Raw genomic sequence first — 25,840 nt, forward strand, 5'->3', positions numbered from 1 at the left:
TTAATCAAGGCTGGAGACAGGATCCCCCTGCTGCCACTGCTTGTACTGCCCGAGGCCCAGGATGCTCAGATTAATTCACAGGATGTCATAGACACTGTTCTGCTATGTTTGTCATCTTCCCCAGCCAGGTGTGAGGTTTCCCAAGGCCCTGGACATGAGGTCTCAGCATCTGTGCCCAGAGGCGCCCCTGCCACCACCGCTGCCCTCACATAGACCTCCCCCAGCTCAAGTAGATGGGCTGCAAGTGAGACTTATTAAGCCAGAAGAGGGGCCTTGGGCAGGATGCTAATTCAAATGTCTGCATCTGGAATGGGCCGTGAGATGGAGAGAGAAAGAGAGACGCTGACCCGAGAGGCAGAAGATCTGAGTTGGAGTCTCAGCTCCAGCCCAGGCGAACGTTAAGCTCCCAACCACTGCCCCCACCAAACCCCGCCTCTTTTCTTCTTCATTTCAACAAATGTTGTCTGATCACGCACTGCGGGCCAAGGGCAGGGGATGCTCCAGTGAATAAGACGTGGTTCCTACCTCCAGGTGGTCAAAGTTCTCTGGGCCTCAGTTTCCTCATCTGCAGAATGGGACACCCATATCTCCCTGGACCACTTCACAGGGCAATTGTGAGGATCCTGGGACATTGTCCATGTGGCCATGTTGAGGGAGCAGTGGAAAGAAGACCCAGCAGGCAGTCAGGAGGTCTGAGTTCAAGTCCCAGGCAGCCACAGCTAACTGACGAACTTTGGGCAAATCTCTACCCCTCCCCGAGCCTGTCTGCTCAGCTGCAAAATGGGGAGAATACAAATCATCAAAATAAGAGTTATTTGCCACTATGAGCCTGGTCTAAGCACTTTACAGGTGTAAAATGATGGAAGTCCCACCACCTCCCATTTTACAAATGAAAGAAGCTGAGACGCAAGAGGTCAGATAGCACGTTCAAGGTCACACGGTGGCAGGTGCTGGAGCCAAGTGTAAAGCCCTGGAGCCTGCTCTCTTCACCCCTCGTGCCCCACCACCTCTCACCTCCAGCCACATCTGAGGTCCATAAGCAATTGGCCCAAATGACCGGGCACCCCTACGCCGGCCACAAAGTTCATATAAAACAAGGCACTTGCAGTGCTCCTTTGAGGTCCTCAGCTACCAGGTCTGATTTCTTTCGTAAGTTTCTTGGTATGTGTTTTTACATTTGTTGGTTTGTTTTTTTTTTTAAATCAGACCAAGAACTCTTCTGGGGTCAGGGCTGTGCCTCCCCCATTAGACAATTTTCCCAGGGCAGGTGCTGTATCTCTCCCATCAGACAGGGAGTCCCTCAAAACAGGGACTATTTCTCCCCATCATTCTGGTAGTTTCTGGGGTGAGGATAGGAGGAGAGCACTGGTTCTCACCCCAGTTTTGCACCTGACTGTCCTTAATTGCCCTAGTTTCTGAGGGCCAGTCATTCCTGGAGACATCTGGTCTACCTCCTCAGGGGCCCCAGCTGCTGGGTGACCTTCTCCAGCCGCCTTGAAGAAATTAAATACCCTTTCCTAAATTACTGCCAGAGTTGGGCAAATGTGAGAAGCCTGGAGCTGGGGGCATTGGCTGCTAAAGTGCTAAAGAGTTAATTCAGTTAGCCAGAGAGTGAAGCTGGGGCCTCCAGCCCGCCTGCAATCACAGCCCAGCAGACTTCGGCTGGACTTTCCACACCTCTGCCAGAGCTGCCCAGCTCCCATATGAAATCCCAGCTTCTCTTCTACCCTCCCCCCACCCTCTGTGGCCCTCACAGTTTCCACTTATACAAAAGCTAAGGCTTGGAAGGATAAGCAAGCCCAACTCTATCTGGAGAGCCACAGCCTGACCCAAGGCCACCAAGCGAGTCATGGATTTCTGACTCTGGTTTCAAGTTCTACTTTTGCACCTGCTGTTCCCTCTGCCTGGAATGCTCTTCCCCCAGATCTGTTTGGCTCCCTTCTCCTCATCCTTCAAGTTTCAGTTCAACTGTCACCTTCCCTGATCACACATCTCCAACACAGCCCCACCCCACTCCCCAGAAATTTCCAGCCCCTTCCCTGCTTTATTTTCCAAGTGCACTTGTCACCAGCCAACATTGTCTTATCTCCCTACTTCTCATCTGACTCTGCTTTTGGACAGTTAGCTCGGTGAAGGCAGGGCGTGGCTGCCTGCCACATGTCCTTCTTGGTGGCAGCTATATCATCAGCACCTGGCATGTAGTCGCCCCAATAAATCTTTGTGGAATGAATGGGGGTCCATGAAGACCCTGCCGCATGGGACTTGGTCCTCTTCTTCTGTGACGGTGGCAGGAGGGATACCAGGGGGCCGGCACTGCAGGCTGCACCCTTCCCACAGCCCAGCTGTGGCTGCAGCCACCTCTGATTAGGCCCCAATTAGCAGAGAGGCCTTTCAGCCATCAACTTCTATTAGTCGCTCCGATTTTAGCTGCGAGGTCTGGCTAATGGCCAAGAAGGTGGTCTCCAGAGAGGCCAGTGGGGGAGGAGGCTTGGGAGGTCTCTGTGATGTGATTGTCTGAGCTCCAGTGGAAAGGCTGGGTGCAGTGTGGGGAAGGGGTAAAAAGGTTAGGGGCTAGGTGGGGTCCACAGCCTGGGATGTCGCCTACTCTTCTGTCACAGGGTGAGCAGCTCACTCATCCACCCCCTTCCCTGCTGTAATTCTGTCTCTGCCACCACCATGTTGTGTGACCTTGGACTGGTCACTTGCCTTCTCAGGGCCTAACCTCCAAGACTGCAAAGTGAGAGGACTAGATATTTTATTTTATTTTATTTTATTTTATTTGACTTATTTTTGGCTGCGTTGGGTCTTCGTTGCTGTGCGTGGGCTTTCTCTAGTTGCAGTGAGCGGGGGCTACTCTTTGTTGCGGTACACGGGCTTCTCATTGCGGTGGCTTCTCTTGTTGCGGAGCACGGGCTCTAGGTGCACAGGCTTCAGCAGCCCGCGGGCTCAGTAGTTACGGCAGGTGGGCCCTAAATCGCGCGGGCTTCAGTAGTTGCAGTGTGCAGGCTCCAGGGCACACAGGCCTCAGTAGTTGTGGCGCACAGTCTTAGTTGCTCTGCGGCATGTGAGATCTTCCCGGACGAGGGATCGAACCCGTGTCCCCTGCATTGGCAGGCGGATTCTTAACCACTGCGCCACCAGGGAAGTCCCTGGACATTTTAGGGGATCTCCCAGCCGAGGGATCCTGAGGTTGCGTCTGGCTGTGATTCACACCTTGTCTGGATGTCCAGGCGCCTCCACCATCTCCCTGCCTCTTCTCCCGTCTCTCTGACCCAGCCTCCACCCTGCAGCCAGAGTCAAAAACCTGCCTCCTCTGCTGCCTTGTCTCTCACCACCAACCCACCGGTGCCCCCCTTCCCTCCACCAGGAACGCCCTCCTCCTCCCTGTGGGTGCCTCAGCACCTCCACTCTTAGTTTGTCTGTGATGCTTTCCCCAGCTCCCCTCAGCTTTCCTTCTGCTCCCCAGATCCAGACACATAGAATCGCTCCCTACTCTGGGCCCCTAGAGCACTTTGTTTCACCAACCACGTGACTTCATCACATTTCTCTTGACTGTTATCATGAGCACAACACAGTCTTTACATCATTCATCTCTGTGTCCCCAGTGCCCGGCAAAGGGCCTGACGACGACGATGATGATGATAACAGTAGTAAACATCGATTTGTTGAGCATCTACTATGTGCCAGGCACTACGTAGTGTTCTTTATGAGAGTATTCCGTTCGACCTTCACAATAAACCTATAAAGGAAGATTCTTTAATTACCCCCATTGTACAAAGGAGACAAGTGGGGCTCAGAGAAATTAAGTAACTTACCCAAGGTCATAAAACAAGTGGATGGCAGAGCCAGGATTTAACTTCCAAAAGCCTGGCCACAGATATGATCTCCGTTTGAGAATGTTATATGCTCCCCTGTGTTCTAAAACATTTAGTTGTTGCCAAAGAAGTTATGGGAACATTGGGGAGGGTAGTGGGAAGAAACCTCCCTTAGGACAGTCGGTGATGTGCAGCAAAGCCTTAAGAGTGGTCCACACTCTTTGATCCAGGAATTCTGCTTCTGGGAATCTGTTCTAGGTGAGTGGTGTGTTATGTGGACCATGAATTACGCACAATGATGTTCATCACAGCATTATTTATAACAGGGAGAATAGGAGAATGGTGAAATTAAATATGATAAAGGGTTATGCAGTCATCACGAATAATGTTTATAAAGGGTTTGCAATAACACAGGCAGCGAGGGCTAACGTTTAATGCTGGGTAAAAAAAATCAGGGTTCAGGATGGCACAGAAGCACATAAAAAGAAGTTCAGCAGCACCAGGTATTAGAGAAATGCAAATTAAGACCACAATGAGATATCACCACGTACCTATTAAAACAACTAAAATAAAAAATAGTGACAACACCAAATGCTGGTGAAGATGAGGAAAAACGAGCTCTCATGTGGGAATGTAAAGTGATACAGCCAGTCTGGAAAATAGTTTGGCAGTCTCTCAGAAAAGCTAGGCATATGCTTACCATACAACCTAGCAATTACCATCCTCAGCATTTATCCCAGAGATATAAAAATTGATGTCCACACAAAAACCTGCACATGAATGTTCATGTGTAATAGCCCAAAGTTTAAAACAATCAAAATATCCTTCAATAAGTGAATATTTAAACAAACAGTGGTACATCCATACCATGGAATACTACTTAGAGATAAAAAGGAATAAACTAGCGATACATTCAACAGCTGGAATGAACCTCTAGAGAATTTTGCTGAGCTTAAAAAAAAAAAAAGACCTCAAAAGATCACATACTATATGATTCCATTTATATAACGTTCTTGAAATGACAAAATCATAGAGATGGAGAACAGATTCCTAGCTGTCAGGTTAGGGCTGGTGGCTGAGAAGAAAACAGGTGGAGCACAAGGGAGACCCTTGTGTCCTGTATCTTGATTACAGTGGTGGTTACGCACACCTACACATGATAACATGGCAGAGAACTAGGCAATTCAGTGTCAGTTTCAACGTCAATGTCAGTTTCCTGGTTTTGGTATTCCACTGAAGCTATGGGAGATGTAACCAGTGGGGGAGACTGGGTGAAGGGTACACAGAACCTCTCTGTACTCTCTTTACAACTTTCTGAGGATCTATAATTATTTCAAAATAGAAAGGTTTTTAAAATGCAGGATTCAAAGTATATACAGCATGATCCTCATGATGGAATAATACCTGTGGGGAAGCGGGAGCCACCCTGCTATGAGCTGGTAAACTTGATGAGCTCTGACCACTGCTCAGACATTACCTTATTCCCATAATCTTCTCATGACAGTAAAAGGGATTCTTATCCCCATCTTACAAAGAGGAAACTGAGTCACAGAGAATTTGAGTGCCTGTCCCAGGGGCAGAATGGAGATAGGAACCCAGAATATCTGACTTTCAACGTCCCCCCACTGCCTCCACCTTAGATGGGGTTTATTTTCTTCTTTACACATCTCTATATTTTCTCTAATAAGTGTGTCTTACTGCAATAATCAGAAGAAAAAATAAGCAAACACTAGAAAGTGTTCCTGTGGGTTGCCTGCTTGTTCTGGAGCCTGTGACACCGCAAGTCTACAATTTCTGTCTCAAAGACACTCTATCCTGGCTGCTGGCACAATGAGACCCACCCCCAGGATGCTCTGGCCTGAGTCCCACACACTTCCCAACTAGAGACAGTGGGGTCTGCAGACAGAGCCCTAGGTCTGCTCTACACCAGGTAGGAGCCTCTGGGCAAGACCTTAACCTGGGAACCTCAGTTTTCTCATCTGCAAAATGGGAATCAACAACACTTACCACTTCTCAGCATTGTTATGAAGCCCCAGTGGAATATGACCACTCACTGTGTACCTACTATGTGAGAGCACTCAGTTGTTTGAAAAGGAGAGCCTGAATTCAATGATCTGCCTCAAATCCGGCCTGCGGCACGATGGGGTAGAGAGAGCTAAGCAAACATCAGGGATTATTACTGTTGTTGTCTCAGTCTAGCTGGCCGCAGCCCTGTGTATCCAGATGGGCGCGATGCCTTGGGAATTGGGTGGACCCCGGCAGGATGGAGCCTCTCTGGGAATGGCAGGCCCCAGAGGACTCAGAGGAGCAGGCCACAGCCCACAAGCTCAAAAGACCCCAAAAGACCCTGCTTCACCCATTGGTTTTCCACACTGAGAATCAATTTTCAAGGGTGTTTCCCAGAAGCAGTCTGGCCTCTCTGGTGTCGTTATTCATCTTTCCCTGGCTGCTGGCCACCTCCTGGCCAAATCCTCTCCCCTCTCACTGCTTCTTGCATTTGAAGCCTGGAAGTGGAAGGGCAGCTGGGCAGAAGGCTGGTTCCCGTAAATGCCCCCACCCCTCTGTGAGTCTGGATGCCAGCACGCCATCCACCCACCCCATATCCTGGCCTTCACCAGCTGAGGCCCTTGGCAAGGCTGGACCAGGAATGCCACACTGGGGCCAGGAGTGCCTTTCCCAGGCTGGGGCTTAGAGGAGCGCGGTCTGGGCCAAGCAGCCAGCGCTGGCAGCGAGAGAGACTTCCTGCCCTCACAGAGGAGATGAGACCACTGCCAGCTTCCCATGCCCATCCCGGTTTACAGATGTTCAAGGGAGCGTTCAGGGGAAGCACGAGGATTAAGGCGGGGCGGTGGGGGAGGGTGGGGAGATGTGGCCAGGAGGGATGGAGGAGAGCCCTGGAGAGGCCGCAGGGAACAATGGAACAGGCAAGGAAGGAAGACACAGGCAGCCTCCACCGCTGACCTGCTGTGCGACCCCAGGTCCCGCATAGCCCTCTCACGCCTCCATCTGCCACCCAAGAGGGTTGGGAAAGATGGTTTACTTCACAGTATTTGCTGAGCACCTACTGTGTGCTGGGCCCCAGAGACAGAGCAATGCAGGAAACGGGCCCCCTCCCCTCCCTGCCCTCTGGAAGCTGACGGTCTGCGGGGAAGGCAGACATCGCAAGAGTTCAGTGAGAAGTGTGGGATCAGCAGCAAAAGGACCGAGGAGAAGGCGCGAGTGACAGGAGTCAGCACCGCCCCTGGGGACCAGGGCGGGCTTCCCTGGGGAAGCAGAGACCTGGAGGAGTGGGAGGTGGCCAGGTGTCCCGAGGATGGAGCAGCAGGGGTAGGACAGAGGACGCCGCCTTCGAGGACAAAGTGAGACAGGGACAGCTGGTGTGTGGTGACGACCAAAGGATGCCAGGGGCTGAACGTACTGACCCTGTAGGTCAAGGCAAGAATTTTGATCTTTAAGAACAGGAGCCACTGAAGGTGAAGATGGAATACGATCCGCATTTTGAAAAGTTTCTACCCAGAACCCAAGTGGAGGGATCCAATGGAAGAAGTTCTGCTGGGCCTGAGGCTAGTGCCCCTCTGTGCCCCTCTCATGCCCAGCGATGCTTCAGTGGAACCCCAGGGTTCCAAGAAACCCAGTTTGGGAACCACTGGGCTGGCCGTCCTCTAAGGGCCCTTCCTTCACCGACATTCTAGGCTCCGTGAGGATTCTAAGACATCCCCAAGTGGCACTCATGGCCCATGCTAACACCCACAGGCAAGGCTTTGACTAAGCCCCGATCCCACCCCTCTCCATCCCAGAGGGGCAGCTCACCGGCCGTCAGGCACAAGACCTCCAGGTCTCTGGAGGCAGGGCCAGAGAAGTGAGGGCGGGTGGCCCCCAGTAAAGGCCGCACCTTCAACTGTGGAGTGCTTCTCACTTCCCTCCTCTTGGTGATCTTATTGGTCCTTTAATACCCAGATCAATTGTCACCTCTTAGTAAAGCTTCCTCAGACCCCTCCAGGCAAAATAATCCCTCCCTCTTTCCCTCAGGCTCTGAACCCTGGGTGCCACTCCCACTATACTTGCTGATCTTCTGCCAGTCTGTGAGCCCCCTGAGAAATGGGGATTCATCTGTGCATTCATTCATTCATTCATTCCCTCATCCCGCAGGAGCTGGGAACGCTGTGATGAACAAGTTAGAGGGCCTCCCTGCTCTCACAGGACTCATGGTCTAAAATGTGTTTTGTTCATCAGGGTACATCAGGGGCCCACCCAGGGCCTGGCATGGAGGGACCCCAGGGAGTCTTTGCTGAATAAGTGAATTTGAGAACGAAGGAGGGTAGATAGAAAGAGGGAAGGAAAGAAGGAGTGTCTGAGGGTTGGAGTGGGGGAACAGGAAAGCCCTGGTAGGAGAAGCTTTGTGGGTCCCACCTCCCCCAGTCTAAACCCACCCCACGCTGTTCCCCCTTTCTCCTTCAGGCCTTGCCAGATACCCCGATCCCCTCCCTAACCCAACTGAACAGTGAGCGATTCTCTTTCAGTCCAGGCTGGAGTTTTTCAAAAGGAAAACAAGGAAAGGCGGTGGAAGCCAGATGACAAAGCACACACGTGTGTCTGCAGGACACAGACTCCTCAAGGCAAGTCTGGTTGGAGCAGCGGAAGAGTCACGGGCCATGGCATTGCCTCAGTCTGGCTGGGTGAGCGCTGGACCCAGAAAGCAACAGCATCCCCCAAACAGCACCACCACCAACACCACCAGTGACAATGTTAGCACAGCAACACCACCCAGACCAATACACATGTTAGCACTACCACCATCCCACCACCAGCACCACCAGTGACAATGTTAGCACAGCAACACCACCCAGACCAACACACATGTTAGCACTACCACCATCCCACCACCACCACCACCAGTGACAATGTTAGCACAGCAACACCACCCAGACCAACACACATGTTAGCACTACCACCATCCCACCACCACCACCACCAGTGACAATGTTAGCACAGCAACACCACCCAGACCAACACACATGTTAGCACTACCACCATCCCACCACCAGCACCACCAGTGACAATGTTAGCACAGCAACACCACCCAGACCAACACACATGTTAGCACTACCACCATCCCACCACCACCACCACCAGTGACAATGTTAGCACAGCAACACCACCCAGACCAATACACGTGCTACCACTACCACCATCCCACCACCAGCACCACCAGTGACAATGTTAACACAGCAACACCACCCAGACCAATACACGTGTTAGCACTACCACCATCCCACCACCACCACCACCAGTGACAATGTTAGCACTACCACCATCCTACCACCAACACCACCAGTGACAATGTTAGCACAGCAACACCACCCAGACCAACACACATGTTAGCACTACCACCATCCCACCGCCACCACCACCAGTGACAATGTTAGCACAGCAACACCACCCAGACCAATACACGTGTTAGCACTACCACCATCCCACCACCAGCACCACCAGTGACAATGTTAGCACAGCAACACCACCCAGACCAACACACATGTTAGCACTACCACCATCCCACCACCACCACCACCAGTGACAATGTTAGCACTACCACCATCCCACCACCAACACCACCAGTGACAATGTTAGCACCAACAGCAACACCACCCAGACCAATACACATGTTAGCACTACCACCATCCCACCACCAGCACTACCAGTAATCATGTCAGCACTACCATCGTCAACACCAACACCAATACCAGGAACAATGTGAGTACGAACAAAACACCAGGAATCGTTCTAGAACCACCACCACCAACAACACTGACACCACCAATAATCACGTAAGTACCACCACCATTAACACCAGAAATCATGTCAGGACCAACACCAACACCACCAGTAATAATGTTAATACCACTACCACCAACACCAGCACCAGTGATCATGTTAGTATCACCACCATCAACACTACCAAGACTAACATCGTCCACACTGATACCACCAGCAATAGTGTTAACACCAGTTCCAACACCAATATCACTAATAATGTCATCAGCACCGACGCCACTAACACCACCAGGGATCATGGTGGCATCACCACCAACAACGCCAATACCACCAGAAACAGCATCGGCACCGACATCACCAACATGAACCTGACCGCTCCCAGTAACAACAAAAAGAACAACCTCAACACCAACCACTTCAACATTACCAATAGCAATAATGCCACCTATAACTACAGTGAGTCCCTACAACCCCAGTATCACCAGTCAGAACATTAACACCACCACCACCAACAATGACAACCTCAGCACCAACACCAAGCAATTCCATGTTGCCGACACCAACAGTACTATTCCTAACAACACTGCCACCGATAACAACATTAACACCAACACCATCATCGTCAACACTGCCATCACCGCCAACTCCAACACCAATAACAAGAGCGTCACCGTTACCAACACTACCACCAATTATACCACCAACGCCATCTCCACCATCAACAACAACAGCGACGATTATCCCAACAACAGCCACACCTACTCCATCAGCCCAGCAGCAACAACGTCAACACTGATAGAAAAGCCAACAGTGCCATTAACATCAACAATGCAAACTCCCTACCGACACGCCACCCCTGGCAGCACTCACTTTGTGCCAGGCACTGTGCCAGGTCCTCTACACACATGATTTCAACCAACGTTCATCCCGACTCCACGCAGTACCTACTATCATCACCTCTTCTTTAACTGTGAGACTAAGAAAGTTAACGGTGTGTTTGAAAAAGAGCGTTGGCTCCTGACTCCCAGCCCAGCGCTCTTGCCACTGTCTTTGTGGCTGGAAATCCTCCCTGCTCCTGTACTGTGTGAGGCTGGCCTGACATCTCTTCTCCCTGGCATTTCCTGGCTGTGGGACCTTAGGTGGGTCTCTCCAGGCCTAAGATCTCTCTTTCCTCCCCTGTCCAAATGCGACAGTAAATCATTATATCCCTGCGTGGTAAGCAGACTCCTGCGATAAGGTAAGTAGGTCATCAGGCAGGGCCCCCAGCACCCAGAAGGCAAGGTGTGGGTAGCAGCTGTTATTGTTACGAGGGTTGGCAAGAAAAAAAAAAGAATGTCCTCATTCTGTAGATCTGGGCCCAAAGTATTCATAGGGCGTTTGCAGCAACAAGCATAATAATAACAGCTAGTGCTTACGGAGGGCTCACTGCCTTGCCAGGCAGTGTCTCAAGTGCATCCCATGAGGAAATTGAGGCTCAGGGATGGTAACTGATTAACAGAGTGAGGAAGTGGCAGGGGCGAGATTTGAACGCAGAAAGTCCGTGTCAGCCTGTGCTCTTAATCACTAGTCTGTATCTCCTCCAGTAATATAATTAGCATCTACTGAACACCTACTATGTGCTGGTGCTCCCCATGTATTATCTCTAATCTTCACAACAACCTTGCAGAGTAGAGGATACTGACCCTGTGATGACCTTGAACTTGGGCTCCCCACTTTGGCCAGCTCCAAAGTGGGACTCTCACCCCCACTGTCTCCCACCTCCCCATCTCCCGCTCTGTGGTGCCCTGGCTACCCAAGAGAAACCTCAGCACCCCAGGGGCAATGTCCTTGGGCCTCCACCCAGGCCAGAGGCTGTTCAGACTCAGAAGGTGCCAGATTCCGGGTCTGCTCCCCTGGCTTTCAGGGCTCCAAACAGCCCCCTTAACTCGGTCACAGCCCCAGGAGAGCCCAGGGGCCGGCCGTTGGGTTTTTGGCAGTCCCACGAGCAGCTGCCCCGGCAGAAGGGTTTCGTCTTTCCAGGCTGGACGGGAGAATCCAGCTCCCCTCCCCAGTTCTTGTTCCCAGCGAAAGACCTTGGCAGAACCCCTGATCCTCTCTCCTTCCCTGGGACGGATGGCTTCCAGCTGCCTGCCTCCTGGCCTGGGAAAATTCCTAGGAGCTCTGCAGGTCCCCGGATCTCTGAAACTTGAGTGGCCCTTCCAGAGCTCCGACCCTCTCCCTCCACCCCACTCAGGGCTCCCTGGGGCACCATTTTCCTTCAACGCCCCTGCCTTGTTTCCCTAGGAAAGCCCCAATAACAGTCATCACAGAAATAGAGCAATTTCAACCTGGGAGGGGCTTAAAGCAGAAGAAATCCTCCAACCTTGATCCCCTAGTATGTGCCAAGCCTGGTGCTAGGCACCTTCCAATCAGTGAGGTGGTGCTTCCAACTTGCTTGTGAATTTGATGTTTTATAAACAGGGAAACTGAGGCTCAGGGAGTCAAGACACTTGTTCCCAGTGCCGAGTGACGGCACCTCTGGGGGATAGCTTGCATTGGTCCAAGGTCTTCCACATCTTGCCTGTCCAACCCCCTCACTCCAATGGTGGGGAAACAGGAGAGGTGGCTGGCCGAGGGGACAACGGTTAGGGGTGTCCAGGCTGGGCGTGAGCCCGTGTGCATCTGGCTCCATTCAATCTCTGCCTCGTTGTCCATCTTCAATCCCTCCTCCACCCTGGAAGCAGATCAGTTCTTGGTGCAGATCTGAGCATGTCTCTCTCCGGCTCTTAGAACCCTCAGTAACTCCCATGGTCTTCAGGACTCGTCCAAGTGCATGGTCCTGGCTCCACAATCAAGGCCATTCCTACATCCCTGGCCGAGACTGCGTCCCTCCCTGCCTCACACCCTGTACAAAGTTCCCCAAACACATACTGCCCTGCTGGGTCTCTGGGCCTACGCAGAGGCTGTTCCTTCAGCCTAGCTTGCTCTTCCCTCGCTGCCTGTGCTTCCCACTGCACTGTCACTGCCACCGACATGTCTGCCTCCCCTACCCGGCCAGGGCTGGCTCCCTCCCCCTCTGGGGATGCTCCAGGGCCCACCACCTTTTCTGGGAGGGATGCAGTGTGGTACAGCCGCCGAAGAGCCCGGGCCTTGGACAGACCTTGACTCGCATAGCAGCCTCAACACCCGGGCAATTCTGGTGGTGCTCAGAGTCTGCAACGGGGACAGAGGTCCTCCCAGGGCCCTCCCCCATCACGGCCTCCACGAAGGACTGAAACAGCCAGCTTAGGGAGAGTGAGAGCAACAGGTGGCATCCCCGCCAGCGGGGCCTTTCCCACACGCGGCCGCCAGCTGGGGAAGATGGATGGGCCCTCCCCGGCCAGGGCTGTGGAACAAGGGAGCTCATGTCACCAGGGGCTTCACATCCCTGGCTGGAAAGGGCCATAAAATGTTCCGGAGCCAGACACAGGATTCAGGCCATTTTTCCAAGTCGTGGGAGATCCGGGATTTTTCTTTCTTTTTTTTCTTTTTTAGGACAAAAGAGAGAGAGAAGAAGAAAAGACCTTCCACGGTGCTGTCCAGCCCCCGCCCCTGTTCCGTTTGCCCGTCCCCCCCCCTTCATTTGCCTGTCCCCAGGCACGGTCAGGAGACACCCACAGCTCCCCGGGGTGGCTTCCTGCTCAGGGTACATCGTGACCTGCTCTGTCTCCCCCGGGCTCTGTCCACTTCTGGCCGGGCGGAACTCTCCGGGCTTTACTTTCTCATCTGCCAAATGGATCGATGGGCCACAGACCTCTAAGATGGGCCCCTTCCAGGTCTGTTTTCTACAAGCCTGGGTTTATCAAGGGTGGATGCGGGGTTCCAGTGGAGTTGCTGAAAAACCGAGTCAAAAGCAGAGAAATTAGGCAGCGGGGGAGGAGGGCTTTTCCCCAACTCATGTGCCACTGAGTCAGGCATTCAAGTAAATATTGCATACATGCAGGAGTTCTTCCTGGGCCTCACTTTTCCCTGCTGAGATATGGGTGTGAATGTGCTTTTGATCCTTGAGAACTGGACCGCTGGGTGCTAAGTGCCGGAGACAACGCCTGCCATGGTTTACACGGATCTCTGGATCTCTGTTCACAACCCCCTGCGGGGCCACAGAAGGGGTGTAAAAGGGAAATTAACAGCTTGCCCCAGGGTCACCCAGAGTGGGATTGAAACCTGGGCCTTTCAGGCCAGATGCTATGCCCTATCCCGCCTCCCAAAAGAAGGAACTCAAACAATGCCAAAGGGTCTGAGCAGACGCCGAAGAAAACCAGGAGCGCCTGGTCCAGCAGGAGGGACCTATGACCCCGGCCCTGCATCCAGGGCTGAACTTCCACTTGGCCATCGCAATGCCCGTGCTCCTGGAAAACCCGAGGGGCCGAGAAGCAGCGGTCCCCCCCAGCCCATCCCCGTCAGCTCTTGGCCCTCATCCCACACCACGCTCCAGGTCACCTCCCTCCTTGGCCCGTTCGCTGCTTCAGAATCAAAGCACTTTGGGAACACCCCCCCACCCCCATCTTAGCTCCTTGAAGACAGAAACTTGTCATTGTTTTCTTGGGCCTCCAGAGCGCTTAGCAGAGCGCCTGCCACTGATTCGTTCCTTCAACAATCATTGATTGAGGACCCATTATGTGCCAGACACAACAGTGTAGGCCCTGGAGACACAACAGCATCTCCTTCAGCATAGCTCCTTTCCTTATGGAGTTCGTCTCCTCATGGGAGGGACAGGCATGGATAAAGCCCCTGGGTCTGTGCTGAGAGCCAGGGAAAAGCGAGCAGGCTGCTAAGGATGGTTGCCTTAGGGTGGTTGGAGGGGAGGGGCCATCCCTCTAAAGAGATGATGTTTATGGGACTTCCCTGGTGGTCCAGGGGCTAAGACTCTGCACTTCTACTGCAGGGGACGTGGGTTCAATCCCTGGTGGGGGAGCTAAGATCCTGCATGCCGCGCGGTGTGGCCAAAAATAAAATTAAATTAAATTAAAATGAAGAGATGATGTTTAAACTGAGACTGAAGCATAAGGAGGATCTGGCTTACTGGTCCCTGGGAAGTGGGGGAAATTTAGCCCTATTCCCTCTACTTACACATGGGGAAACTGAGGCCCAGAGAGCTCACACAGCCCATCAGAGGCGGAGCTGGAACTAGGTGCCAGATGGCTTGACCCTCCCATGAGGACTTGGTTTCTCTTCCTCCCCATGAGCCCAGAAAGGGGGCAGGGGAGGGTCTCTAAGCCTGAGGCCCAGCCCAGTGAAGAGGCAGGGGAGGTGACCCCTAGAAGGGCCTCTGGAGCTGGAGAGGGGGCTGAACTCCACCTGCAGGGCACAGAGCCCCTCCCGACACCAGCCCAAGTCTCCCCAAGGCCAGCCACCCACCCCACTGACTGGGCTTCAGAAAATTGATTTTCTAACAGCCATCCATCAACCCAGCACGTCCAGCTGTTGGTGTGACACTTGCGTCCCCAGAGCCTCGTCCACCTGAGGAAACTGTTCCTAGAGCCCTCCCCGCCCCCTGCTGCCAAAATGACCTCTGCAATTCCAGGAGCTGGTTACTGGACACCAGAGAAAACACCTCCCCTGCCACTCACACCCCTGCCCCCATCAGGACTGAAAGGGGTCTTCGGGGTCACCTCGTTCAACCCCTTCCCCAAGGTGCCTCCCTACCTCGTAACCATAGTCTGCTTGAATACCCCTCAGTGACAGGGTGCTCAGCCCCTACTGGCGTAGCCCCATGATAACTGAGGGTCCATTGAGTAGGGAGCAGTTGGGGGTGGTCATTATTTTAAGTTTCAAGATAACTAGGCAAGGTGATATTATTCTTCTCATTCAAGGACGATAAAATTGGCTCCAAGGTCACCTAGGCAAGGTTCCCAGCTGAGGACTGGCTCACCCTAAAGCTGGGGGGGGGTCACCAGACCTCCTTCGTAATGTTAACAAGTCCCTTCACCCTGGGGTTTCTCCCACCAGCCTTGGTTCTACAGAAGCCCATGTGATCTTCATCCCAGGTCACTCCTGAGGGTTCTGAGCTGGGGCAACACCTTCAGGCCAACTTCAAGCTTCTCTACTCCCTCAATCCAAGTCCACCAGCTGTGCAACTGGCTGTGATCCGGGATAATGGAAACTGTTATCTGGGCCTCAGCTTCCCCGTCTGTAAAACGGAAATACCAATCCTTGAGAGAGGTAAGAGTCTCTTACTACGGATAAACTACACCGGGGTCCAGGAAGGACTCTGTTGTAAAGACCGTGGGGCCCAAGACCAAGAATCAATATTCACCCTTGTTAAAGACAGTAGGATAGGGGCTTCCCTGGTGGCGCAGTGGTTGAGAGTCCGCCTGCTGATGCAGGGGACACGGGTTCGTGCCCCAGTCCGGGAAGATCCCACATGCTGCAGAGCGGCTGGGCTTGTGAGCCATGGCCGCTGAGCCTGCGCGTCCACAGCCTGTGCTCCACAATGGGAGAGACCACAATAGTAAGAGGCCCGCAAAAAAAAAAAAAAAAAAAAAAAAAGACAGTAGGATAACCCCTAATAAGATAAGCAGGAAGCTGTTGGGATTCCCAGATTAGAGCTGACGAGTGAGCCCAGAGAGGGGAGGCAACCCACCTGAGTTCACCCAGCTTCAAATGGGCAGACCTTAAGCCAGAAACCATCCTCTAATCCAGAGGCCTTCCTGCAAGTCCCTGGGGGCAGCCAAGACCCCAGAACACCTACCCACCTTTCCGTTAAGTCCCTCCATTACCCCGAAGGACCTAGTTTGGCAGGGTTTGTGGGAGAGCTGTGCCCACACTGGTAGGAACAGGATCACAAAGGGTTAAGGCTCTGCCCGGGTTTGCCTTGATCCTTATAGGCAAGCAGGACCCCAGGCAGAGTGGGGGCTTGGGTTTCATGCCCCCCCACCCCGGCCTGGCTATAAAATACGATCGTGTCTTGCTGCTGATTGATGGTCTTGGGGGAACCTTGAGGAGGTGGGCTGGGGTGAGATCAGATTTTCAAGGGCTCAGCCACCGATATTCTATCCGGGGCCCTCTGGATCCCGCCACGGGCCCATATCCACAAGCCCCGTAAGTCCTGGAGGAGGCTGGGGAGTGGAGAGGCCAGACAGATCGTCCTCCACAGCCAAGCCACAAGGCAGAGGGTCCCTGGGCCCAGAGCCTGCCCTGAGAATGGCCCACAGGGTTCCCTCCAGGACTCCCGAGAGGCTTGGCCTGTGCGATCACTCATCCATCCATCCATTCATTTCTCAAGTACGTACTGGGCCTGGTCAAGAGGCTCCGGAGGTGAGCAGAACCAGACATGGTCCTGGGCCTCGTGGAGCTTTCCATCTAGAGGCCCAGGAAAGACCAACTCTGAGATTTCATTCCCACACAGGGCATGTGGGATTGAGGGCCAGGTCAAGGCTGAAGCATGGACTGGGGCTTGAGCTCTGCCTCCAGGCTGACCTAGGCTCAAACCCCAGCTCTGCCTCTTAGGAACTAACCTTTCCATGCCCCATCTATAGAATGGGCATGAAAATAGTACTGCCACTTGGAGTACTCGTGTGAAGCAAATGAGGTAATGAACATACCATCTTAACATCATGCCTGGCATCGAGTAATTAAATAAGTCATGTTGCCCGTGATGCTCTCAGATCCTGGAACAGTGCCTGGCCCTCCATGGGAATGAATGAATGAGTGAATGAGTGCATGCATGAAGGTGGTGTGCCGGGCTGCACGAGGTGCTCTCTACAGGACGTCTCATTTCACTCCCACCGTGAAGGTGTGATGCGGAGAAACAGTCTCAGGAAGCGACGTGTCCCAGGCTGTTCGGCAGCCTCCACAGCCTCAGCTAGAGACTTAGCACCCCCGTAACTGAAGTCCCCGTCTTTGCCCTCCCAGCTAATCATGAGTTTCCTGGGGACAGAGGTGGTGCCCATCTGTGTCTGGGCCCTCCGGTCACTCATTTAGCTCCAAGACCAGAGGAGGGATGAAGGGAAAGGAAGAGAGAGAAAGGAGGAGGGGAGAGAAAAGGAGGACACCGCGGAGCTCAGCAGCCCAAGGAGAAACTGTCTTTGCAGAGCAACGCGGGTCCTCTTTTCACCCTGTAGACGTCAGCCACGATGCTCAGAGCCCCGCATGGGGACACCTGGGTCAGCGCCTGAAAAAGCAAGACTTGGCTTTCAGAACAGCCCCACTCAGGTCTGCCTCTGAGGAACCACGCTGGGAGAGAGCTGTTTAAACCAGACCCCCCTGAAGACCCCTCAGTGCCCCCCACCCCTCGCTGAAGCTCACCAGGACACCAGTGCCCGCTTCGCCGGGGGGCCCCTCAGAGCTACACCAACCACCCCATCACATGCCACCTCGTAGCCCAGGCCACGCCCCTCTGGCTGCGTCCATTGCTCTTGTGTTCTGCCTTCGGTGTTGGTCCGCGTGAGCACACGTGAGTTAAATGTGTGGGCTTGAGAGCCTGGCTGCCCGGATTCAAACCCCACCATCACCTAACAACCTTGGGTGAGTCATCTCCCCTCTCTGAGCCTCATTTTCTCCCTCTGTCAAATGACGATAATAATGGGGAGATAGTGCGGACTGTTGAGTTCCTACTAACCCTGGCACATAGTAGGTGCTCATTTAGCATCTGTTGACTTGTATGAGCAATCGTTATCTCCAAAGCCCCGTCAGGTTACCTGAGCACATCCCCCACAAACACACTAAGAAGGAAGAAGAGCCCCCAGCCAGCAGCTGGCCCTCAGCCCTGCCCCCAACTCCCCTCTTCTCAGCACCTCCAATCCCCTGGCCCCAGGGTCCCTAATCCACCCCAGAGTGACACGGAGCAAGTGCTCCATCCCAGCATTCGCCTGCTGCGAGGGGCCAGGGGATCACACAGGCCAGGAGAAACCCAAGCCCCTAGACCCAGCGGAATGTCAACAGCAGATTAGACCTCCTGCTGTTCCCAGGACCCAAGAAGAGAGGCGGGGCTCTCACCCCCGAGTCCTCCCCTACCATCCGCTCGGGGGTAGAGACCAGGTGCCCACCCCATCAAAGCCTAGAATGCCAGAACGGTTGATAGAGCCTCTTCGCTCATGTCACAGAAGCTCAGAGAGGGCAAGGGACTTGCCCAAGGTCACACAGCAATCTTGTCCAGAGCCAAGGCCAGATTCCTGCTTTCTGCTCCCAGACCTCATCATCTTTCAGTCCCAATCTCACTATGTGACTTGCTCTGACTGTGATCTTGACCAGGTCAATGAAGCTTTTCTCCCTCATTAAGTCATCAGTTAACAGTCCTCTATGCCTCAAACACCCTGGACTGATCCAGCCTCCACCCCCCGTGCTCCCCACCCCAATCACAGAAGGTGCCCCCAAGTCTCTTCAGCCAGGTGCTCAGAGAGGGTTTGCAGACTGGCAGCCTTGGGGACCATGGGTGTTTTACTTCGGGAGGTGAGGGGGTTTTCTCACTGTAGCTGTGGGAGGTTTAAAGTCCATATTTCTAGCCTCTCTTGAAAAAAATGTTCAGGCTACATAGTTCCCCAGAGCCCCACCCAACCATTTTGCCCCTTTACAGGAGCAACCTGGCCTCCTCAGGCAAGTCAGTCCATTTGCAACCCCTTTAGGGTTTCCCGTGGGGCAGGGGAGGGGATGGGGGGTGGGCTTAGAAACTAATCTTTATTGAGTGTTTAAACGCTGCTCCAGCCCTTGTTCTGGGCACATTACGTTTGTTAAGATCTTCAGTCCTCAAGGCAATGGGAATTCCTGTTATTCTCTTGATGAAGATTCCAGACTCAGGACCGTCTGGCACACGAAGACCACAGTCCAGAAATGGCAGGATCAGAACTCAGGTCTGGCAACTCCAAAAGCCGGAGTGCCCACCACCTCTTGTTCAAAGCACCAAGCTAGGCTACTGCTTCCCAGCCTTACAGATCCAAGCCTCAAATTCTCTCCCGATCACATCGTTTTCTCGTTGGCCTCTCCTGTCCTCCCCATCCCCCCAAACCCCTGGAGTGGAGCTGAGTTTAGAGGAGACATCCCGCCAACACACCAGCATCTGACCCTCAGGACCAATTTGCTGGGGTTCGACTTCTACCCTGCACTCCCTTTGTCACCCCACGGTGCCACCATGATGCTAAGACAAACGACAAGGGTCTGGCCAGGCCACCTTCCCCCCTCATCTCCCTTCCTTCCTCCCCTGAATGCCCCCAGAAAAGCCACTCCCTTTGCTATGACTGTCCTGCTCTTCCGTGCCTCTGCACCGCAGTTCCTGGGCCCCCTGCCTGAAATCCCCTGCCTGCCCACTTCCCCTGGCCCACACCTTCCCCTCCTAGACTCCACTCAATTGCATCCTCCCCATTCCAATCAGGCTTGACCTACTGCTCTCTGGTAGATATAGGTTTCAGAGTAGATTTCAGTAGAGTTGAATTTGAATCCAGCTCTGCCGCTCGCCAGCTGAGTGACTTCGGGCGAGTCACCATCCTCAGCATACCTCCCCTTCCCCGGCTGTCACCGGAGGCGAGTCCCCACTGTGCTGGGATTTTGTGAGGATTTATCCCATCCTCCCTCGAACAGTTATTCATTCCGTGAGGATTCAATGTAACAAGGTTTGCAATGTACCTACCACATAGTACGTGCTCACTAAAGGCCTCCAGCTTGCTAGAATCCTTTGTCCACCTCTCTTATCTTATGCTTTACGTTTTAAGCTCCCTGAAGGGAGGGTCTTTTTTTTTTTTGCAGTACGCGGGCCTCTCACTGTTGTGGCCTCTCCCGCTGTGGAGCACAGGCTCCGGACGCGCAGGGTCAGCAGCCATGGCTCACGGGCCCAGCCGCTCCGCGGCATGTGGTATCTTCCCGGACCGGGTCACGAACCCGCGTCCCCTGCATCGGCAGGCGGACTCTCAACCACTGCGCCACCAGGGAAGCCCCAGGGTCTTATTTTTTGTTTGCCTTTTTTGCCTCTGGGCCTCGCAGGCCACCCGGTGCATAACAAGGGGTCCATAATTTGAATATTACATGAAGAAGCATGAGTCCCAGTGCACCAGGGTTTGGGCCCAGAGTGTCCTCTGCTCTCTGACAGCAACAGTGAATCAGGGTCAGAAAGCCAGATAGGCTGATAGAGAGGACATGTCTTACATTTCAGGTCCCAACAACCCTGGTCACCTAGTCAGTCAATTATCACGGATTTATCAAGCACCTATACTGTGTGCTGGCTTTACTCTAGGGAGCGGGGTTACAGCAGTGAACAGAACAGATGAAGTCCCTGCTCTCAGAATATTTACATTCTAAGTCAGGGAAACAGATCATAAACCTAGAAACAAGCCAGATGATTTCAGATGCTGGAAAGTGCTATTAGGAAAGTCAAGCCTAGTGAGGCTATTGGAGATCAGCATTAGCCAGGGTAGTGAGCAAAGGCCGGCTGAACTGACAAGGAGACAACCATGTTTGGATGTGGGCAAAGCAGTTCAGGCAGGAGGACGAGCATGTGCAAAGGTCCTGTGGTGGGAACAACCTTGGCGGGTTCAAGGAAGAGGAAGGAGGACGCTGAGTCTGAAGCAAGGAGCGGGTGACGAGAGTGAAGGGGAGAACCCTGGGAGATGAGGTCAGAGATCAGAACAGCGGGAAGCAGGGCCGCACTGGGGACCGTGTTCAGGAAATGGAGTTTCTTCTAAGAGGATGGGAAGTCCTGAAGGGCTGTAGCAGGAGCGGGGGGTGAGTGACAGGATCGAATTCCCACTCTGGCAAGCTGCCCCTGGCTGCTCTGTGGAGGATGGACCGCAGGGGGCAAGAATAGAGGCAGAGACCAGCAAGGGGGGCATAGCTGTCATCCAGGGGAAAGGATGCGGCGGCACTAACGAGACGGGGCCAAGATTTGGGAAACGTGCAGGGGACACCATCCCCTGGCTGCTGGATGGGATGTGAGGGCGCAGGGAAGGGAAGACGGAGGACAAATGCCCACGGCCCGCAGGAGCCACGGGGTCTGTGGACGAGTTCGCAGGAGGGAGCCTGTGTTCAGCAAGTGTCTATAAAGGCTCACTGCTATTATCAGTCGCCGTGTGACTGAGTAAAGCACTTCCGTTCTGAAGCTCAGTGTCCACACCTGTAAAATGGGAGTGAGAACGTCTGCTCACACGGAGTGTGGCGAGGGCTGTATGAGACAAAGGATGTGAAGGGCTTGCTCAACTAGAAAATACAGTAAAATAGAAACTAGAAAAACTAGAAACCATGTATAAGATCAAAAAGCAACAAAATACTTTCAGTACCGTCATGACTACCCTTCCCTGCCTCCCTGCCCGAGCTCACCTAGCCTCCTGCCAGAAATCCCCTCCCTGCCCACTTCCGCGGGACCACACGTTTCCCTCCGTCTAGACTCAGCTCAGTGTGGTGGACACGTGACCCTGCAGGAGGCACCCTTGGTGCAGCTCAGGTGAATCCAAAGATTCTGCGTCCACCGTCCAGTTAACCTCCTGCCCCGCGGCAGGTTGGAGGGATAGGGTGCCACTTGGGCAGCAGAGAATTTCTCAGCTAGGAGCCAGGAGGCCCTGGGCCTATTCCCAGCTCAGTCACTGACTCCTGTGTGACCTTAAGCCAGTTGCTGTCCCTCTCTGGGCCTCAGTTTCCCCTTCAGTAAAGCAAGGGGATTGGGCTAGAGGACTCCCAATGGCCCTTCCAGCTGAGACACTCTTAAAAGCCTGTTCCCCTCCTCCTTTGTCACGCTCAGAAGTTCGGTCTCCCAGCGCCTCCCCGGGAGGGCCAGCTGGCCACACCTGGGACCAGGCTTCCCCGGGGTGAGCTCACCACTGGCCTAGTTCAGACCTGGCTGATTCCCCCACCACCTCAAGCCTTCCTCTCCCTGCTTCCTCTCCCACCTCCTGGCTCTATCTCTACCAGAGGAAATTGTCCCGTAGCCTCCACCCCTGCAGGAAAAGCGGAGAAGCGGGGCCCACGGTCCTCGAGCTTCCCCCCCTCCACCCTACCCAGCACAGCTGTTTCCCCACATCCCAGCCGCCCCAGGATTACCAGGCTCCCAGGGACCCCAGAGGAAGTGGATTACATTCTTGAGGGCCTTATGTCAGGCTCAATGCTTCCCACTCCCCTCTCTAGACCCCTCCACCCGCCACCAGCTCTCCAGACCCACCCCTGCATGCCCCTCTGCCAAGGCAGCTCAGGGGGCGTGGAGCCAGTCAGGCCCGGGCATGAATCCTGGCCAGGCGAGTCTCCCACCTCCCTTCTCGGAGCCTCGATTTTCTCACTTGTAAAGTGGAGACGAGGGTAGTCAAAGAGGGGGACATCCAAAGAGGCAGGTGTGAATCTAGGAAGTACAGGGCACACAACGCCAGCCACCGTCACCACCGGGCAGCCCCGTCCTAGGGGCTATGTGCAAACTTATTTAACCCTCACAGGAATCCTCAGAGATAGGTAGGTCCCATCGTCATCACCTCCATTTTACAGACAAGGAAACTGAGGCACAGAGCGTCTGAGTGGATTGTCACACAGCTAGTCCATGGGATTCAAAGCTGGGATTCAAACCCAGGCCTTTCTGCCTCCAAAGTCCACAGGCTTAATTACACTACAGTGTCTGGTAGATAACGGTTAGTTCCCCTCGTCCCTATTTCCCCATTCCTCACCTGCCCCCCACCCTTGTGGTCAATCCACTGTGGGGAGAGCCCTGGGTAAGGTGGGAGTCACACAATGGCTTTCACCTGTGCCCCTTAAGCCACTGTTCTGCCTCCCCTAGCTGTGTGACATTGTGCAAGACACTGCCCTCTCTGGTTGTGACTCACACCTTGGACGCGAACATCAGAATGGGAGGCGCTGGTGCGGAGGAGCGAAGTGTGTGTGTGCAGAAAGGTCTGCACCCAGAGGGGCAGGCAGAGCGGGGAGGGGGGCTGGCAGCCCAAGATGCATCTGCAGATACACTTCATACATGCAAATGGGGGGAAGGGATGGATGCTCAGACATTCCTCACAAATTGACTCAACGCTGCCACGAAACATGTGGTCCTGATACCCCAAGGGTGCCTTCTGCAAGGTCACCACCTGCCTTCTACACCAAGAGTCCAAACGCACCTCGTGTGTACATCTTTAAAATGGGAGCTAAGTCCCCCTAGGAGTCACAGGGAGCCCAGGGCCTATTTCGAGGGAGAGAGCTGGCCCAGGATCACACAGAGGATCACAGCAGAGCTGGGATTGGAACCAGGGCTCCAGACTAGAGACTGGGGTTCTCACGTGGCACTTGGCATGTCGTGGGGACACAAGGCACTGTCACCCTTCACACTTGGCCATGGCTCTTATCTCTCCAGCCCTCTCTCTTTCTCCATCTCCACTCCCTCTCCTCCCTGCCTCTCACTGTCCCCTGAGTCTCTGAGCGCCACACCTTTCCTGCCCTGAAACCACCTCCTGCTTCGTGCCTTCTCTGATCTTCCATCCCCTGGCTTTCCTCTGATGCAAAACATCCACTTGACATCTGGCCACATGTTTTATACCATGGTGTGTGTGTGCGTGTGTGCGTGTGCGTGTGCGTGTGTGTGTGTGTATAGTTGCTACTTTATTGATGATGCCTGAAAATCAAGGCTTCTATTTAATTTTTTCCCCAAAATGTGCTGGCACTGAACACACCGCTGTTTCTTTAACTGACAGGTTGAATGAATACATCGTAATCCCCTCTGTCACCATCAGCACCATCACCTCACCACCATCAACTACACCGGCAGCAGGAAAGGCACCAACGCTGCCGTCTTCATCGCCTTTGTCACAAATGCTACCATCGTCATCGTCAGCAACAGCAACAGTCCAGAGGCCGTCACCACAGAGCTATCGTCCCCGTGATTTCCTTCCACACATGTTTACCCAAAACCTCACGTGGGCCAAGCTCTGTGCTAAGAGTTTTCCATGCAATCCCCTCAGTTATTCCTCATGACGACCCTAGTACCAGCCCTGCACCCATGGGGTAGGTACTCTTGTTGTACCCATTTAACAGATGAGGAAACCAAGACACTGAAGGGTTTCTTGAATCTCTAAAGTGATAGAGATAAGGGAGGAATCCAGGTTTGTCTGACTCCAAAGTCCATCTTCTTAAACATGCTTTGTATCACCACCCCAAAACCACAGCAAAATTGTCATTGTTTTCACCACCAAAAAAGTAACCAAAAGCAGCGTGGGTCTTATCGTTACTGCCATTGCCAGCACAATCACTGCCAAGAGCTATTGCCATTGACCTCCCCATCGCTGACTCCACCATCACCACCAGCCACATCACCATTTTTAGATTCAGCTCAGGGAACATTAGCCTAAGACAGAGGAGTAAGCCCTGGGAGCCAGGATCACATGCATCATCAGGACCACTTCTTCCTGCCCCAGGCTTGCCGCCTCATTATATGAAGGGTGGCCTGGAGAGGAGCATTTGCCCCATGATTATGGAAGGAAATTTTTCTTGGCCAAAAATTCAGGTCTTTGTTAGACTGCATTCAATAAGCATTCATTCAATCATTCATTCAATTCAATCAGCATTTATTGAGCACCACCATGTGAGCCAAAGGGATACACAAGCAAACAAAACAGAGGCAAGGCCCCCTCAAATGGAGTGAGGAGGACAGATGTCAAATTAATCATTACAGGAGGGACAGAGCACGAAAGAAACGGGCTGAGTGTAAAAAGGAGTGGAATGGAATAACCTAACCTAGGCTGGGAAATCCAAGAGGGCTTCCTGAAGGAAGTAACAGTTAAGCTGAGACCTGAATGCCAAGTGGCAGTGAGCTAGGTAGAAAGGAGATTGTGTTGAGGCTACTGGGAAGGAGTTCTGGTGAAGGGCACAGCATGTGCAAAGGCCCTGAGGTGGGATGGCACCTTCTCTTAGAGGAATTAAAGGGAACACAATGTGGCTGGTGCAAGATGACACAGAGGAAGGTGGAGGTGACCAGAAATTGAGGCACCCCTACTTGCCTCATGGGGAGTAGAAGGAGGATGGAGTAGGCAGCAGGGGGGTGGTTCTTTCTGGAATTTGGAAAGAGAGCACCCAGTCACAGCAGACAGTGCATGGGCAACCCAGCGGGAGGCCCAGAGGAAGCAGCCCAAAGGGCTGATGGGGGCTGATGAAGTGTTATGGACAGTGCTTGGCGATTATGCAGGGAGAATCGATTGCTCGGGCTTGTGCCAGCCTAGCACAGAGACACAAACACTGAAATGTCAAGCCTGTGATCTGAAAGCATCACCCAGCAGCCAATGAGTGAGCACGGCCCACGGGTGCAGGCAAAGATGGGGAGATTAAAGAAAACCTGACACCCCCAAATAAAAGCAGGG

Source organism: Stenella coeruleoalba, assembly GCF_951394435.1.
Source record: "Stenella coeruleoalba genome assembly, chromosome: 1".
NCBI lineage: Eukaryota > Metazoa > Chordata > Mammalia > Artiodactyla > Delphinidae > Stenella > Stenella coeruleoalba.